The 14,130-nt window shown below is 44.9% G+C and overlaps 1 pseudogene; it reads left to right on the top strand.

Annotated features, from left to right (window-relative positions):
* The first annotated feature begins 525 nt into the window (after nt 1-525).
* On the top strand, nt 526-11,756 carry LOC134369048 (histone-lysine N-methyltransferase PRDM7-like; annotated as a pseudogene).
* Nucleotides 11,757-14,130: the final 2,374 nt, after the last annotated feature.

Below are 14,130 nucleotides of genomic sequence, written 5' to 3'. Positions count from 1 at the left end.
CTCCTGGTGGAGATCCCGGAAGCCTTCCTATGAGAAATGTTCATTTCCTCTCGCTGGAGGAGAGCCCCGCTGGTCAGGGTAACCTGAGTCCCACCAGTCAGGGGCCCTCAAGGTCTCCATGGGACTCCCCTAGCCCTCACACCTCAGGAATCCCCTTGAAGACCCGTAGCCTTGACCCTCAGTCACCTTTGCCACGCTTCCTCAGATGCATCAAGATGCAGGGGAACTGAAACAAAACAGCTTACATTAGGTGGTCTGTGATGGCCAGCAGAGACCCCCCCATCCCGTCAATAGCCCCCAGACCTCCCCAACGCCCTCCAGTCCTTGCAGGGTCCCCACATCTTCCTGGTCTGGACACCCTGGCCAAGTGGAGAAGACAGAGCCTGGCTCTGGGCAGCGGTCTGGGCTGTGGCCCCCTCCCAACAACCTCTCTTTCCACAGGAGCTTTGGCCTTGCAGCTGGGAGACTCACGGGACCTTCTCTACCTTGGAGGTGGAGCAGGGCCTGCCATCCTGTCCCGGCACCATGAGCTCCAACAGCTCCCCGGAGGAGAACCCTGAGGGAGATGCAGGGAGAACAGGGTGGAAGCCCATGGTGAGAGGTGGGGGAAGTCGAGCGAAGCTCCAAGCAGGATTTGTACGAAGGATGGAGAGGGGGTACTAGTGACAAGCAGCTGGTGTCTGGAGGGCCACAGACTTGTGGCCTGCAACTCTGTGTGACCGTGGCTGTGCATGTGCATGCAATGGGGACAATTGGTCCTGTCTGGGACATGAGGGAGAAAAGGAGACAAGAATCAAACTCTCTGTGTTGGGGAGAGCTAGGAAAATGCTGTGTTCTCTCAAACAGAACACAATCTGGGGAGGGAGGTAATGAACATCTTTATCCTTGTTTCACAGAGACCACCCCAAGACCCCAGCCTATGTTCTGATTGTTAAGATTACAAGGCAGAAGGAAAGGCCCCACTCGATCTTGTGATGTGTGCAGTAAATCACTGATGAACTATGTTATTTTCTCTAGGCTAAAGATGCTTCCAAAGACATTCCCATATACTTCTCCAAGGAAGAATGGGCAGAGATGGGAGAACTGGAGAAAATTCACTATAGGAATGTGAGAAGGAACGATAATGTGCTGATTAATTTAGGTAACTTCAAGTGCTGGTTGCAGACCGGCCTGCGAAATATAAAACAGGTCTTCTGTCCCCGTGTTATTTTGGCTCTCTCTTAGGCAGCTGCATGGGCCCACAGTTCCCTTCTGTATGGAGAGAAATCTGGAGGGGAAATTTTGTTCTTCCTCATCTTTTTTTTTTTTTTTTTTTTTTTTTTTTGTCAGTGCACAGCCGAGTATCGGCACTAGTCATGCAGAGCTCACATCTTGACCTTGTTCAAGACTCTCCCAGCACGCGCTGAGCCACACTGGCTTTGTGGTGCTTTCCATTGCCACCACCCTTTGTTCCTCCTCTCACCACTTCCCTTTTAGGACAAAGATTTGGCTTCTTTCCAGGTGTCGGAGCCTCTCAACCAGCTTTCCTGTGTCACCAAAGGCAGACCAAGCACCATGTGGATGACACTGAGGATTCTGATGAAGAATGGACACCTCGACAGAAAGGTGAGGGGCCAGGAGGAATTAGAGGTGACCTCCTGAAACCATCCTGGGTTGATGTCTCGGCTTTATCTCAGGAGTTAACAAAGGAGACCATGTTCTCTCAAAAGCGTAAATGTTCAACAAACAAGCAAGGTGCAATACATTATATTCAGTAAGAGGCTATTCATATAAAGGTTTTAAACCTGTAAATTAATTACATATTTTATTTACAGATACAGTAATAAGTGCTAAACTTATAAAAATCTGAATGTGAGTAAGAAATACCAAACTCAGAAGTTATTATCACAAGAGAAGGAGGAAGGGCTGGCAGGTGGCTTCACTGCGTCATAGTTAGCTCTTTTGTCTGTTTTATGTCTATTTTTGAATTTTGAAATAAAAAGTCGAAATGAAAACATTTCCATCAGCTGTGTCCGAATGTTGAAATAGGACTGGATGGTGATGGATTTATAGGTTTTCCAGCATTATTCTCCACACTGTTCTATATGTTTAAAGTTTATCATTCTTTAAAGTAATAAAAGAAAGACTGGTTTTGCTAGACATTGTTAATTAATCAGCGGGAAATTAACTAAACTTTCATTGAACTGTAAATCCACCAAAAAGCTTTCTAACCCTAATGTCTTAATAGGTCAGTCACTGGATCAACGGTCTTAGAAGAAGACATGACTAACCCCATGGTTTGTCATACATCGTTATCTGCACTCAGTTGATCCCCACCTTAGTCACTTTATCGTCTCTTATCGAGAAATCTTGTGGGATTTCTACAAGAATTTTTTTTTTTTTCCTTTTGAGATTTCTTATGAGAAATCACACAACGGCAACTTACCCTTCCTAACAATTTTTGAGTGTTTGATATTATTAACTATATACACACTGATGTGCAAGAAACTGCTAGAACTTTTTCATCTTGCATGACTAAAGCTACACCCGTTGAACAACAACACACCATTTCCTCCTGCCCCAGTTCTTGGCAACAATTCTACTTTGTTTCTATGAATTTGATTACTTTAGATACCTCATATAAGTGAACCATGCCATATTTGTCTTATTGTGACTGGCTTCTTTAACTTATCAAAATGTCTTCAAGGTTTGTCCACGTCATAGCACTGGCAGGGTTTCTTTATGTTCTAAGGCTGAATAATAGCCCATTGTATTTATATACCACATTTTCTATATCTATTCACTTGTTGATGGATATTTAGGTTGCTTCGACCTCTTGGGGGGAATCTCTCTCTTCCTCTTCTTGTAAAAGCACTATTCCCATCCTGAGGGCCCCACCCTCATGAACTCATCTAACCCTAATTACTTCCCCAAAGCTCCATCTCCCAATGTTATCACACCAGGAATTAGAATTTCAACATATGAATTTTGGAGGAGCAAAATCCAGTCATAGCACCCATTTTTTAACTGAGTTTTTTTTGTTGTTGAGTTGTAGGAGTTCTTTAGATATTCTAGGTATTAAGCCTTTTTCAGACATATGGTTTGTAAATATTTTCTGTCATTCTGTAGGTCGCCTTTTCACTCCACTGATTTTTTCTTTCAGTGCTCAGAAGTTTTCAGGCTTTACATAGTCTCTTTGTCTATTTTTGCTTTTGTCACTGATGCTTTTGGTGTCATTTCCAAGGAATCATGGCCAAATTCGATTTCTTGAAGCTTTCTCCTATGTCTTCTTCTTGGAGTTTTATACTTTTGGGTGTTAGATTAAGGTCTTTAATCTATTTTGATGTTATTCTTGTATGTAGTGTAAGATAAGGGTCAATCTCCATTCTTTTGCATATGGCGATCCACTTTTCGCCATACCGTCTCTTGAAGAGACTGTCCTTTCCTCCATTGTGTGGTTTTGTTTAGCGTTTTTCCATGAAAGTTAAGCCAATTCATTTTTTAAAAGATAAATGTAATGGAAACCTTGTGAACACAAGAAGAAGCAGAGATGAGGTTTGGTGTTGTTTTCTTTGCTTTGTCGTGGGTGACCATTTACCTCAGTTGGTGAGAGTGTGGTGTTAACACCAAGATACAGGATTCAATTTAAAAAAAAAAAAACATTTTAAGAAAATTAGCAATGCCTCCAATAGAAGCAAATGTCTTAATGTTACTTCAGAAACCGTTTTCAAATCACCCGTGGATAATACTTGGAATTGTCACTCTAGTTCAGAATTCTCTGTCCCTAATGAGAATCTTCTGAGCTGGGAAATATTTACCGACCAAAACACTGATTTCTCATCACCTTTTAGTCAAACCTCCTCGGGCGGCCTTCAGAGTGGGACAGAGTAAACACCAGAATGTGAGTAACTGAAAAATCCTATCGACAAGTCAATCTTCCTCATGGAAGATCCAAACACATGGAAGGGAAGGAGAATGTGCAGAGTATCCTAGGACTGCTGCCTTTCTTTTCTGATCTCTTCAGCACAATGTCTGACATCATCATTTTAAGAGTTAATAAGAAGAGCAACAATAATCACTACCACTCGTTTTATTTTTGCAATATTTCAGACTTTATTTTAAGCATTTTACATGAATAAACTCACTCAAACCTTACAACTATAACTATAACCATTTTGTGAATGAAAAAACAGAGCTACAGAAATGTTTGAGATCACAGTCAGTAGTGGTTCAGTCTAATCCAATACTCCTTCATTCTCTAAAGTACTTACAAGCTCATTAAAACTTTCGTGTTTTGTAAAGTTCATGCTGCCTTACCCGGACACCTTTACATTATTCATCGGACTGATTATTTCAACCTAATTCTTGTCTGCTGTGCTAAGTGAGAGATACGCTAAGACACTCTGAGGGAAACTTGCAAATATACAGTCAATTTGCACTGCGCACGGTCCCAGAGAAAGACGGAGAAAGTTCCTACTCTCTCACAAGGGATACATTCAGATGTGAGAAAGTTGCTCCAGGCCCTGAGAAGTTTGAGGTTTGACTGAGAAACAACAGATAGGAAAATGACTTAGCACTTCATGTACTTTACACTATCCAGTAGAAATGCATCCTGGTACTGATTTTAAACTCTCCTCCCTGTAGGAAGAAGTAACTACTCCTTTCTCTGGGCCCAAATTAGGCAAATGTCATGCTGTTTCGAATCATTTATTTAGCCTGCTGCTTCTGTATTGTGAGCTCTTTGAGAGCATGGTCCATACCCGATTTTTCTCAGGAGTCCCAGGCGAGGCTTAGAGCCCCTGAGGGCCCCCTGAATGTTTTCTGAATGATTCCAAGTTTTGCAAATTAAAATACGTGTAACAGGGTCAAGTAATGCTGAAGATAATATCTTTGAATTAGATTTCAACTGTAGAGATGGTTGAGGAGGTAAATCGATGTCAGGACTATAAGAGAAATTATTAATCTCATGTTTGCACTGTATTTAACAACTCACAAAACACTTTGGTGAACATTATTGCATTTCATGTTCACTATACCATTAAGAATGAGAATGCATGCCAATTTGTGGATCAGAAAGCTGAGTAGAATTAACTAATAGTACACCCTTCCTTAAGTAGAATTGGTACAGGAACCAGTTCATTCAATTCCAAAGTTAAATATTTCTTCCTGGTTATGGCAGTTTGCAACTCTTAGCATGACTTTCTTAGTTGTCTGCATACATTTATACCAACTGTTTCTTCTCCTCCCAACCTCACTGTTCATTTTCTAGATGTGTGTTGTACCCTCTCTGCTTTTCTACATTTCTCTTTCCATCAAAAGTCTACTAGTTCATAGAAGATCCCCTCTTTTTCTCTATAAGCCCCTACCTCCTTCTTTCACAGACCTGGTTGAGTCTCCTGCTAGTATTCCAAAATATTCTCCCTCCCTCACTCTCACGTATATAGAGAAAGTTGAAAAAAAAGAGTCTTAAGACATGGGTTCTAGTCCTGGAGTCACTACCCAATCAGGCCTTTCCTTTTCTCTCTGGTATTCAGACACTCCAGGTTTTTCAAGGGACTGTTGAACAAAACTGCTACATGTGAATACATGTTGCAAGCCCTAAGAAACTAAATAAATGTATGTTGGTTTTTAATATGTGACTCTCACATTAAAGGGAATGTCCAGGGCACTGTTAAGTAATGAATCTAGTTGGAAGAAATTGCCCGGAACAACAGATTTCCTGAACACAAGTGACTCAGAGAAGGCCCAGAAACGAGTGTCCCCTCCTGCAGAAGCAAGTACCTCCAGACGGCACTCTAGACAAAAATTGGGTAAGAGAAAATAATTTGGGGACTTTATCCCCTCTAGGTCCTTTAGAAAAGTTGGTGAGTATGGTCTAGATACGTGGCGTAGACTTTCAATAGGCCTGCACTTAAGCTGGACTATGCTGAGACCAGAAGGTAGGTACTGTACTGAATAGCATGTGGGAACACCAACTCTGAAGTCACACGCTTGTTTTAATCCACGCAGAATCATTAGGGCCTTGGGCAGACATTATAAATTCTCTGCACTCCTTAAAGCTAATCTGTAAAATGAAGATAAACACATATAGCTCATATATGTTTTAAAAGCATTAAATTAAATATAAAAGAACTGATACATACAACTGTGATAATAGAGACCACATTTTCTTATTGTACATCCATGCCTTTGTTCCATGCCTAATATGTAATGCACCCTCAACAAATATTTTGTGGATAAATAAATGCATGAATGAACTGTTTTGTAAGTAGAAAGTTTGGGAGGTTCAATCTGATCATGGGAATCCAGAAACTAAAATTGACTTATGCATCTGTAGTCAGTGTGGAGTCTTAGTCTCTCTGAAATAATAGTTAAGAGGTACTGAAGGGGTGGGGAGCCAGAGTATGTAGAAGGATAGATAATAATTTGATGGTAAGAGATTTCACATCTTCTGAAAAAACAGAAACAAACACTCCAGACTCCTAACTTCACTCACTTACTCTTCTCCAATGTAGAACTCGAGAGAAAGGAGATTGAAGTGAAGGTGTACAGCCTGCGAGAAAGAAAGGGTCGGTCATACAAAGAGGCCGATGAGCCTCAGGATGATGACTACCTGTGTAAGTGACCCTTTTGGCCCACTCATGGAGAAGGCTATATCCCGGTAGAATAATTTTATCTTGTTGTTTGACCCCAAATCATTCCTTTACTCTGGTGGCTTGGGATACAGGATTGAGGCTAAATTATGTAACTGCTGGGCTCTTTCTGAAGCTCTTTATATCCAGGAACATGCACTATACTTTTCCAAATCCCTGCTGCTCTCGCCTCCAGATTGTGAGAAATGCCAGGACTTCTTCATCGACAGCTGTGTGGCTCATGGACCCCCTACATTTGTAAAGGACAGTGCAGTGGACAAGGGGCATCCCAACCGCTCAGCCCTCACTTTGCCCCCTGGGCTGAGAATTGGGCCGTCGGGCATCCCTGAGGCCGGGCTTGGAGTATGGAATGAGGCATCCGATCTTCCACTGGGTCTGCACTTTGGCCCCTTTGAGGGCCAGATCACAGAAGATGAAGAGGCAGCCAACAGTGGCTACTCCTGGATGGTGAGAAGGGCCTATCTTACCCCATCTTCTGGCTTCCTATATCCCTTCTGTGCCTTTGGTGGGACATCACCTTCTACATGCTAGAACATGGATACTGGCAACATGGTTAGCTCTGTGTACTTAGTGGTCTTTGCATGAACCTGGAACTCCTATTTAAAGGTCAGTGGGTGAGTGGGAGAAAAGTGGCACAGAGACAGAAAAAGTGCATTCTCCCTATGGGGCCTCAGCTCTGACTGGACAAATCAACTCAGATGTGTAGATGATGCTGAGGAGTACACAGCATGTGCCACCATTGGCGGCTGAATCCATGCAGGCTCAAAATGCATCGATGACAGTACAATAAAATAATTCTGATTATTACCTGCCCCTCAAACCCAAAATGACTAACTTATTTTTCTGAAATTCAGATCACCAAGGGGAGAAACTGCTATGAGTATGTGGATGGAAAGGACAAATCTCGGGCCAACTGGATGAGGTAAGGCCAATAGGTTTCGGGTTCCAGCAGGGACACTCATCTCTCTCAAGCTCGGCTTCTTTCCACCTCAGCATGCCTCCCTCGATGGTTTTTACACTCTCTGTTCTCCTTACAATGTTCTTTCATATTATGTACATCCAGGAAAAAAGAGATAAAATATAAATATTACCATTTCTTTTATGAAAAAACTAAATCTCTATGATAGACAAAATTGGGGCACCAGAATAAACGCTGAGGAGCCTAGATTCATTGGGGATGCTGGATTCGCACTTTAATTGATCTAATCAGCATTTATTAAGCACTTACTATATTCTTGTTTAGAAAATGGAGTACATCACATGAACAGATCACACAACCCATGCCCTCGTGGAGGACTATTGCGCGGAGATGTGAAACATTTGATTATAGGAGAAGTACACAAGGCCAAGACAACCTAAAACAAGGGACATTTAATCTGTGAGGGCAGGAAATCTTGCCAGCTTCAATGAAATTAAAACCTGAAGCCTGAGAAGTGAGCTGCAGGGTGGTCACGGGCCTCTGTGCTGCATGGACCAGCCCCTTTCCATGAGGGACTCTCATTTTATTAGAAGATATGAATATGGACATGCTGTTATTATTCTGTATTTCCATGCTAGGACAAAGGGACCTCTAAGTTTCTATGGGAACCCAGGGAGGCAGGTGAATGGCACCTAGGTAAACTATGGGAGATTAGAGAAAGGTCTCTTAAAAGAAGATAGACTTGGGGTGAGTAAAGAATGATGTGTGCTAATCCAGAAGCGGAGTACATGATTGATCAAACACCAAATTCTGTGCTATGAGCAGAAATCGATTCAGAGTTTAGAGAAGTGAGAAGTCAGTGTTTTATGGCCAATCAAGGTGGAGGTAAGTCTGTAATTGGGCTTTGAAGAATGGATAAGTAGGCAAGGGGGTGAAAAGCATTCCAGGCAGGATGAGCACCATAAGCAGGACTTGGAGAAAGAGGCTTAGGTATGAACAGCAGGTTCCTGGAGGAGGGTAACGGCATGGTCCGTCACAGCATGGGGGCCTTGACCATCTGGTGACAAGCACAACATGGCCCTGGCAGGTAGTGGAGACTCACTGCCTGTTATTTTCTGTCCCTTTGTCTGCCTCAACCCCAGGTATGTGAATTGTGCCCGGGATGATGAGGAGCAGAACCTGGTGGCCTTTCAATACCACGGGCAGATCTTCTATCGAACTTGCCAGGTCATCAGGCCGGGCTGTGAACTGCTGGTCTGGTACGGGGATGAATATGGCCAGGAGCTGGGTATCAAGCGGGACAGCAAGTGGAAGAAAGAGCTCACAGCAGGGAGAGGTGGGCACCACTATTATTCTTTAAATAGAACAGAAGAGAAAGAATTCTCCTTGGGAATTTTCATGGTACAACTCTTAAGTAGAGTAAAATGCAGTCGAAAGATGGAAAAATTTCAAATCAGGTGCTTCTGAAATTAAGGATTCATTTCATTTGCCTTTGACTCTTAGGGACAATTTATATTTTCAAATTTCTGTTCTTATTTTATTTTTTAACTTTTTATATGAAAAATATATAACAACATATAGTCCTGACGGGCTTAGAGACAAAGAACAAGTCTCAAGCACCTACCAGCTCTTTTATCAAGGCAGTTTCATCTGGCTCTTTTAATTGTTTCTTAATTTCTTCCATATTCCTAAATAACATGCATATGTTGTTTTTCATTCATTTATTATTTCAATTAGTTGTCACGTGAATTCCTACTCTGTGCCAGACGATGTTCCAGGAACAGGAAATACACACAGAACAGGATGATCAGAATATGTGCTCTTGAGCAGCTGACACGTGAATTAAGGAAACACGCAGACACGCACAGGCATGTGCATATCAGACAGTGATTCGTGCTTTCAAGACAACTAATCCAGAAAAGAGCCTAGAGATCATCATGAGGGGAGGGAGGGTGTGACAAGGGACGGTCAGGGAAGGTTCTTCTCAGGACATAACATTTGAGAGGTGCAGAGTTGTGGGCAAAGGACTCCAGGCAGAGGGAGCAGCTCGTGCAACAGCCCTGAGGCAGGAGAGAGTGAGGGTGTTTGAGAAATGGCTGAGACCACCCAGGTGAAGGAAGCAGGGAAGAGAGCAGAGGTCAGAGAGATACACAGAAGCCTGGACATGTAGTGCCCATGATTCCTGCCCAGAAACTGGGGATTTTCCTAAGATGGAAACAATTGTGGAGTTTTGGTTAATTTTCAGAAAATAAACTGCAGTGGGTAATCCCATCAGAGTCCACTTTAGACTCCAGGTAAGAGAGGATGGTGGTTTGGATAAAGGTGGGAGTCAGGAGGTAAGAAGTCTGATTAGGGATATAATTAAAACAGAACTTTCTATTAAATTTGAAATGGCCTAAGACTGAATGAAATAACTCAAGTAGGAATATTTGGCGTGTCACCCAAGGAAGGACATATTTTCATTTTATGATTTGTGGACAGAGAGAGAAGCAATTCACAATCTAGTTTAGGCAGCAGGAACCAGAGTCGTTTACTCAAGGGGGACTGGACCACTCTGAATCCCACTTCCTGATGGAGAACCAGGTACACAAGAGTCCTCAATTAAATGTCTTTGACGGGGGAAACTCAAATTCAGTGTTCTTTAACCACTACTCTACACTGCCTTCTACATTTGTGCATCTCCAGACGAAGTGGTTCCTGACTTTATAGATCCCTTTTCCCTCATAAGAAAAGTCACTAAGGATGAGTCCATCCATAACAGCTCCTTTTCGTGTTGCTATAACACAATACCTGCGACTGGATAGTTTATAAAGAACAGAGGTTTATTTGGCTTATGATACTGGGACAGCTGCATCTGGCATGAGCCTCAGGCTGCTTCTACTCATGGTGGAAAGTGGCAGGCAGCTGGCACGTACAAGCGGCAAGAGGAAGCATGAGAAAGAGAGATGGGGGAGGTGGTAGGGTCTTTTTAACAACCAGCTCTCATTGGAACTAATAGAGTGAGAACTCACTCACTACTGCCACCTTCCAGGGAGAACATTAATTCATTCATGAGGGATCTTCCCCCCATGACTCAAACAGCTCCCAACACTGCCATATTGGGGATCAGAATTTCACATGAGTTTTGAGGGTTCAACACATCCAAAATCTATCCCCATCTATGTAATCCAAAGTCAGTTATTATTTCTCAGTAGAATAAAATAGCTGCAGATGCTCTATCAGGAAAAGTACCCAGAGATTAGGGGGAGAAGACGATATGATATGACCCAGAAGATACTTGTAGTGTGTGTGGCAAAGTCACTGCAGTTCCTTCTGTATAAAGACTGAAGCTGCCTCTGATGCTACTGAAGGTCCCTGGTTTGGCTGATACATAGACAAGGCCCTTGACCTAGGATTTCTGGGTTTCTGAGGAAGATGTAGAGAACAAAAATGGAATGAAAAAAGACTGTAAAGGAACACTCGGTGGGAGACAGCAGGCGTTACCACATGAGGAATGATTAGGGGAGCAGGCCTTACCATACAACAAAGCAGATGTCCCAGACAGTGTTGTCTACATCTTGCCTAACCAAAAACTTCCTCTTTCAGCAGAACAAAAGCCAGAGATCCACCCATGTTCTTCAAGCCCTCTGGCCTTCTCCAGTCAGAAATTCCTCAGGCAACATGTGGAACACAATCACTCCTCTCAGACCTTCCCAGGGACATCTGCAAGAGAACTTCTCCAGCCAGGGAATCTCCATCCAGTTGGTCAGAATCAGGAGCAGCAACGTTCTGATCCACACAGCTGGAATGACAAGGCTGAAGGTCAAGGGGTCAAAGAAGGGTCCAACCCCTTATATAAAAGGACAAAGCAGAGGAGAATTTCAAACACATTTTCCAGCCCACCCAAAGGACTAATGGGGAGTTCTCAAGAAGAGTCCAGAACAGGCCAGAAAGTGCATCCAGAGGACACAGGCAAATTATTTGTGGGGTTAGGAATCTCAAGAATTGCAAAAGTCAAGTGTGGAGAGTGTGGGAGAGGCTTCAGTAACAAGTCAGGCCTCATCCTACACCAGAGGACACACACAAGGGAGAAGCCCCAGCAATAAAACCACATCTCAACAGAGAGAGAGGTGGCCACCACACACCTCCACGCCCCAGCACTGAGGGGGCTTCAGAGAACGTCTTTTGACCTCTTGCCTTCCACAGGAGTGTCGAAAAAGATGTAAGCGATCAAACACACCCTCCACTTTCATGACCAGAGACGAGGCAGAAAATGTGGGGGGGCCGGGATTCCTTTAGGGCTCACGGGCTATGGACAGGTACAGATCCCCTCCATGTCCCACATGGCTCCCCTCTATGTTCTTCTGGCCTCCTTTTCCAATAAACGTTGTTCCCACACAAACCTGCAGCACGGGCTGTGTACCTTGTCCCCAGTTCCGAAGGTGAGAGAGTCCGGGAGGCCACGGGAACTCAGACTCTCAGCCGGGTCTCACGGGAACCAAGTCCCACTTAAATCACCTCCTGGGCCCAGGGAGAGAACCAGGGGAGGAGATGGAGACAGGGATGGGTCGGGAGGGGACCACCCCCACCAGCGCCCCATGGTCTCTCCCGTTACCCCCATCTCTGTAGCCTCAGAGGCGAAAGCCAGGCACAGACACGAGTGGGAACTCAAGAGAAAAGGAAAAGGAGTCAGGAAACCAGTTGGCCAAGGCCCCAACTTCTTCTCTATGGGTCCAGTCATCAGGTTGGGTATCAGGTATCATAGCAGAGGGGGCAATTGCAGCCCCAGGATCTGGGGCACGTTTACAGAGCAGGGCTTCAGTGGTGGGGTGGTCCCAAACCCTTTAATGACAGAGCCCTCACCAGCTGTGGGCTCTTGGTCCCTCCTCCTCCAGCTCCGGGAAACAGTGAAAGGGGGGCGGGGGGAGACTGCTGGGATCTGGGTTTGAGGCTGCCCTACATATAATCAGGGTATGCTCCTGCATAGGTCCTCTCCCCCAGTCCCAAAATTTCCACCTGTAAAATTAAGTCTCTGAAATGGGGGAGAGGGAGGCGGGGCCTAGAAAAGGGAAGGAGTCATGGGACAAGTCTGCCTGGGCGGGGACTCAGGAGGAGAATGCTCTAGGAGGTCGTAGATGGATGGAGTCATGGGAGTAACATTTTGGGGACTCCACTGTGACCTGTCTGAAGCTGGGGAACACAGGACGGGGTATAAAAGGCTGGTATCCAGGGCCAGGGTTCCACAGAAGAGCTGGGGGGAGATGGGGATGGCACTACACCCCCTGCTCCTCCTCCTGTCCCTGTCCCCTCTTGGGAGTGAGCCATCACACAGAGAAGAAAACCAGGTCACTGCACAGACTGAGTGTGTCTTCAGTGGGAGGCCGGCGGGCACAGGGGAGAAAGCTGATGATCCTGTGCCAGGTGGGCTCTGAGCTTCGGGGGCACTGCCTGGCCTGGGTGCCCCACGTGACTCAAGGCCCTGTCTAGGCACAACTCAAGGGAGCTAGGTGGGCAGGACACAGACCCAGACTTGAAGTCCTGTGCCCCTTAGGGCTGTGACTGTCATACAGCATTCAACGTGGGAGCCAATTTCTGATCAGACTCTGCTGTTGAGAGAGAGACAGAGAGGTGGTGAGTTCACAGAAAAAGCCAGGCAGACCTGGAGTTGGCAAGTGCATCACAAGCAATGAAGTTGTGATGAAACCCAGAGTCGCAAAAACAGCATTTAAGTCCTCTAAGAAAAGTGCCAAAAGTCATCCCTGCAGAAGTGTCGTGGCTGTCCTGCTGTGCTCAGAATGCTGAGGAAGGAAATCAAAGGTTGCCGAAACATCCACTTGCTGGTTCAGGGTTACAGGATTTAAACAACATGCTGGAGACTGACTGCATTGGATACATCACAAGGTCATATGGGGAATCTTAAACAAAATGCTGGAGCCAATTCGGATCCTAGAAAAATGCGACTGAGTAGAGGAAGCGCTTGCCTGGGCCCTTTCAAGGTAAGGAAGTGTTTGAGGTAACCTGAGAAGCAACCCTAACCACAACCATGATATCCAGCCCTAAACCTCGAAGCGTAATCCTAACACTAACCCCTGCAATACTGGCCTCCCTGTCCCTGCAGTTCCCATCAACAGAACCCACCCCCTGGGGTCTTGGGGTGGGGCTCGGGGCCACACAGCTCTGGAGCTGAAACCATTTCTCAAAACTCCTGTATCTTGCTTTCCAACCGGGAATCACAACCCTGTCTACATTGCCTATTTCCTTTCAGTAGACGAGAGTGGAAGCCAGACTGAGAAGGGGCCTGCACATGGATCACAGGTAGCCCTGAATCCTATGAAGACCACATAAGAATTTCAAATCAACTTGCCAGAATGAAAAAAGAAGCATCCCCAGAGCGCCTGAAGTGCAGCCATTGATGGCAGTCACAGGACCATGCCGGGTGTTGGGATTGAGGTGTCTGGGCACCCACATTCCCCTGGGTGGATCTTGTCACCACAATCTACCCGTTGTCCAATCTGACCCTCAGCAATGTACCCATGGTGCCCGGAGGTGGGCAGGAACCATCACACATCTCAGAATTCACCCCAGTGTCCCCCAGCTGAT

This window comes from Cynocephalus volans, unplaced genomic scaffold (assembly GCF_027409185.1).
Source record: "Cynocephalus volans isolate mCynVol1 unplaced genomic scaffold, mCynVol1.pri scaffold_35, whole genome shotgun sequence".
Taxonomy (NCBI): domain Eukaryota; kingdom Metazoa; phylum Chordata; class Mammalia; order Dermoptera; family Cynocephalidae; genus Cynocephalus; species Cynocephalus volans.
This window is presented reverse-complemented; position numbering and strand designations above follow the sequence as displayed.